The sequence below is a fragment of the Alosa sapidissima genome, chromosome 3, assembly GCF_018492685.1.
Source record: "Alosa sapidissima isolate fAloSap1 chromosome 3, fAloSap1.pri, whole genome shotgun sequence".
NCBI classification, from domain to species: domain Eukaryota; kingdom Metazoa; phylum Chordata; class Actinopteri; order Clupeiformes; family Clupeidae; genus Alosa; species Alosa sapidissima.
The window spans coordinates 8,436,933-8,441,932 of record NC_055959.1 but is presented as its reverse complement, the minus strand read 5'-3'; the positions used below and the strand labels follow the sequence as shown (position 1 = coordinate 8,441,932).

Sequence of the window (5,000 nt, the reverse complement as noted above, 5' to 3'; positions counted from 1 at the left end):
GCTACTGACTGAGTGCTGCAACACACACACACACACACACACACACACACACACACACACACACACACACAACACACAGCATCTGTCCGACAGCACAGGCAAAGAGAGGGAGAGAGAGAAAAAACAAAACAAAAGCACTTTACACTTTTCTCTCTTGTTGCCCTCAGATGGTTCTGGAGCAGAAAATTAGCGCGAGGCGGCCACATATGGGGCCTCTCGTGGCTGTCTGACCACTGCCTGAGCGCCTTGGTCAAAGATGGAAGTCAAGGAGGAGGGAGGGAGCCTGGAGACATGGATGCCTGGATGTGTCAAGAAGAGCCAAAGACACACTGGCTCAAAAAATGTGCAACACACACATACCCAAAGAATACACACTACACACACACACATGTGCACACAAACAGACAAACACACAGCTCTTCTGAAAGTTATTGCTGGTTGCTAAAATCCTCCAGAAATGTCTAATGTTCTTTTGAATCTTTCTGAAGAACAGTATATTTTCATCTACCACACTATTATAATTTAAAAGTTACTTTTGCCGCGGCTAGTCAGTTGAAAACCAGTTTATTTTTTTTATCAATGGCAATGGAGTTGGGAGAGAGATAGAGAGAGAGACAGAGAGAGAGAGAGAGAGAGAGAGAGAGAGAGAGAGTGAGATGAAAACACCCTGGAACTGTTTTTGTGGGAGTTTAGGAGCCTTACTCAAGAGCTGTTGAGCAGAGCTTGCCTGTTTGTGGGGCCTTCAACTTTATCCCTCTTCATTCAAGTCTCCGACGACCACAAGACTCTCCAGGGGCTCAGGAGTCTAATTCTGGGAGCATAATGCGGGGCTTTGCTGTTCCTGTCTGTTTATACAGAGGAGAAAGCACCCTTCCAACAACCCCCCCCCCAAAAAAAAAAAATAAATAAATAAATAAATAAACAAACAAATGGCAAAATCCGCAGTTCCCACACGTGACTAAGTTGGGCTTTAATGTGAGCACGGACCAGACGCTGTTTAGCAAACATTGGCTCCGTTCTCCATGCTGTCCTACGTCATTCAGAATAACGCGCTTATCAGGGACGAACACCCGCGGGAGACACGAGAGGTGCGGCTGCAATAATGATCTCCACGTCCTCCTGTTCAAACTTCATTTGTCCTTCACCCCAAATTGATTTGCCCCCCTCTCTCTCTCCTTCCCTCCCTCCCTCCCTCTCTCTTCATCCTTTCTTCTCTTTTATTCGTCAGGCTCTTCAGAGGATAAGCAGTCTCCACTGACTCACCTCATTAATATATTGCTGCCCACAGGGAGGAGACTAAACTTTCCTCCATCAACCAATTTGCCTCCTGCTTCCATCCCCAAGAGCTGGAGCACAGGGCAACACACTCACAAGGCAGGGAATGCATCAAGGTCCAAAAACAAGGCCTCATTGTAGCGTATGGACATATGGCCCTAATTTCCCAACTATTAGCCGCGGTTCATACATTGATTTTGCAACATTTCTTCAGCTATGAGGTTAATACACGGGGGCAGCTAATACTAATACTAATTACTGTAATGGTCACCCATTAGAGAATACAGTTTTGTTGAGCCTAGTCAACCATTGTCCCAGAGATGTCCTCGTGATGTATCAGTAGGTGGAAACTGGTGGTAAACAGTCTTGGCGCGGTACCTTCCCCCAACCCTTCCATGGACATGGTATATGCGCAGTGGGCACTGTGTGGGGGAGGGGGAGCGAACTGCCAACAACATGTCAGATTGAACATGAATGCTGAGCCAGTGCCTGTAGATATCATGTTTAACCTTGTACTTGTGTTCTGAAAACATGAAGACAAAATTGGTTGGCCATGTTGGCAAGAATAGAGTCAGAGTCTTAAACCTCGTTTTTTTTTTTTTTTAGTTCCTTCACTTGAGACTGAGCATACGCTATCTATGCATTCTACAGTCACTAGGCTGACCTACATGGCTGCTGAGGCAGGAACAGATTCCACCCAGATCAGGGCCAGCTGAGGGCCACATCTGTTCCACAGCAGGCTCCACTGGGTAGGAGTGGTATTAGGACAATGGATAGTCTTCAGTGTCAGGCTAATGAAGCCTCAGCAATGACCACAGAGCAAGCATAGGAAAGGTTTCAAGCAGGAGAGAGAGAGAGAGAGAGATTGAGAGAAAGACTCTAAAAGAAAAACTAAGAGAGAACAAACAGAGACAAAGTAAGAACAACAGAAAGATGGAGAGACAGAAGTGTTTAAAGGAGAAATCCGGCGAGTTTTCACATACTGTAGATCTCCGTTTCTCGAGGTCGCCGAGTACTGTCGGTACGGAAAAACGACTTCAGCTAAACTTAACTCACTAGGCTTAACAAAACTGTATTCTCTGTAGCTGCCTGGCTGCGTGAGTGAGAGAGAGAGAGAGAGAGAGACTGAGAGAAAGAGAGATATTTTCTGTGTAAGGGGTTCAGAGAAGAGAGAGAGAATGAGAGAGAGAGGGATAAAGCGAGGGAGTGTGTGTGAGAGAGAGAGAGAGAGAGAAAGAAGGAAAGAGAGAATGAATGCAGCGCATCAGTGGGTGAGTCGCCTCTGACCTGGAAAACATTCCAGGTCAGAGTTCGGTTTCTCTGTCAAAATCAAAGTCCACCTCAGTCCAGCTCTGCTCACCGGGGCCACTGCCCCTAAATATTCATGCTCGTGATACATATCTACAGTCCACTGTACTTGACAAGCCAGAGCTGTAACACGCGGTGGAAGTGCTTTCGACAAGCCTCGCTAAAACAGCCCTTCGGGCAAGATTAAATGCTGGTCAGTGGGTAACCTTGTCCGCCATTGGCAGAACGTCTCTTCTCTCTCTCACTCACTTTCATTGGCTCGCCCCGGGATCTTTGTGGGAAGACCTTTTGTGTGTGTGTGTGTGTGTGTGTGTGTGTGTGTGTGTGTGTGTGTGTGTGTGTGTGTGTGTGTGCATTTTGTGTGTGTGTGTCTGTATGTGTGTGCGCGTGAGTGACTCCTCAAATGGCGGCTCTCCGAGCTAGACCTATTTCCCCAGGCGATGTGTTTCGAAGGGGCTCCTGTTTTTTAAAAGCGTTATTGGCAGGAGCCTGCCTTTGCAGTTTATTGTTTACATGACGGCAGTCCCATGTCGACTGGATGTTTGGCAAAGTCCCGCTGAAGCTTTGCTGACGGGCTGAATCTGTCCCCGTAGTGTTTATGTTCCCTCTTTGCCTGTAGTGCGCGGCCTCGCTGTGGGCTCTGTGCTCTCAAATACAATCACGCTGACAGAAAAACAGGGAGACATAAACACACACACACACACACACAAATGGAAGAAGGATAAACTTTAGGTCTTAAGTTATCAACACTGAGGATAAGATGGCTAAAGCAGCACATTATGCCAAACTCATTAAGAAACATGGCCACAGACCCAGAGTACTTTTTAAAACGATTCAATCCTGCTGCTGTTGCCGCTACTCGCTTGCACAACTGAAACCTGTGAGAACTATTTCCATTTCTTCATTTGTAAAGTTGACACCATGAGAACCAACATCTCATCTCCAGTTTTTGGATCTCCCAGAGATGTATCCCTCGGTCTGCCATCCCCAGAGGGTCACACCAGTGTCCCCCTCCCAGCTCTCTGAGGTGGCTTCTCAGGTGCTGCCCCTCAGACGTCACTACATCATGTCTTGTCATAGATGTTTTTGCCATAATCTGCCCACTTAGTTTGCCCATAGTTCATAGCTCTTTCACAAATGGGGTCGTCCCTTCCAGCTTTATGGGAGCACGTCAACTTATTGGTAAATGATCTTATTTGCCATTTACCCCTGAGTTAGATAAGAGGACATATATTCTTCTCTTCTCTGTGCGTGCAGTAACCCAGTCTGACACTGTTAGCCTAGCTTGGCATAATTCACTAGAAGAGGGTTATTCCAGTTAGCCTATAGCTAACCTATAGCTAAAAGGGAACTATGAGCTAACTGGAACAATCCAGGCCTTTTCTGTGACTACCATTAGGCTTTAAAATAGTCTACTGCCACACATCTTGCCTTACTGTTGACAGTATAAATATTTTGCCTTAGCTCAGTTTGAGGCTGCACTTTGGTTTCTTGTCAAGTTCACCCCCTCTCATCTCGTCTTGTTCTGATTTGCCCTCCATTTTATCTACATTTTACACTTATTTTATTTGCTTATTGTATCTTTACTTGTACTTATTTGTGTATGTATTTATTCACATAATCCCTCTACATATTTGTTCCTTTGATCTATGTTTTTTGACATTTATTTTGCTCATTTGTAAGGCATTTTGGGTCAACTCCAGTTGTTTTTAAATTTGCTATATAAATAAAGTGACTTGACTTGACTTGACACATACAAACAGAAACACAAACAGTACAAACACTCAGTCACACACAACGTGCATCAACAGACACATGCAATAGGATGAAAATGAATCACACCAGGGCTCGACATTAATGGATGCCGGGTTGCCATTGGCTACCAAATTGTTACAAGTGGCAACCAGATTTGGTTGGCTTTGGCAACCAAAACCTCATGCCTGGTCGTCAAGCTGGCAAAGCTGGCAACTACTTTTAAAAGTTAACATTGAGCCCTGGAACACACATAGCAACAATACAAAACAATGCTATTCCAACATACTGTAGACACATCCATACTCCCACACATGGGGTGCCTTGCCCCTTTTTCAAGAGAAGTGTTTTGAGGGTTCCCTTCTTTAGTGTGTGTGGTGAGTTCAGCAGCACCCCACTCTACTGGCATTACACGACATTGCTACAATCTGCTTTCTGACGATACTGCAATTGTGGAGTGTATCAGGAACGGGCAGGAGGAGGAGTACAGGAGCCTGGTGGAGGACTTTGTGCAATGGTGCAAACTCAATCATCTTCAACTCTTCAACAACACTTCAAAGACCAAGGAGATGGTGGTGGATTTCCGCAGGTCTAAGCCTACTCTGCTACCAGTCTCCATTGATGGGGTCAATGTCGAGGTGGTAAGCACCTACAAGTACCTGGGT

The 5,000-nt window shown here is 45.6% G+C and overlaps 1 protein-coding gene across 3 annotated transcripts in view; it reads right to left on the bottom strand.

The window, feature by feature from the left end:
• Window positions 1–5,000, bottom strand: part of LOC121706131 (voltage-dependent calcium channel gamma-3 subunit-like) — a 52,480-nt gene that overhangs the window by 4,038 nt on the left and 43,442 nt on the right. The gene's annotated exons all lie outside the window — the stretch shown is intronic.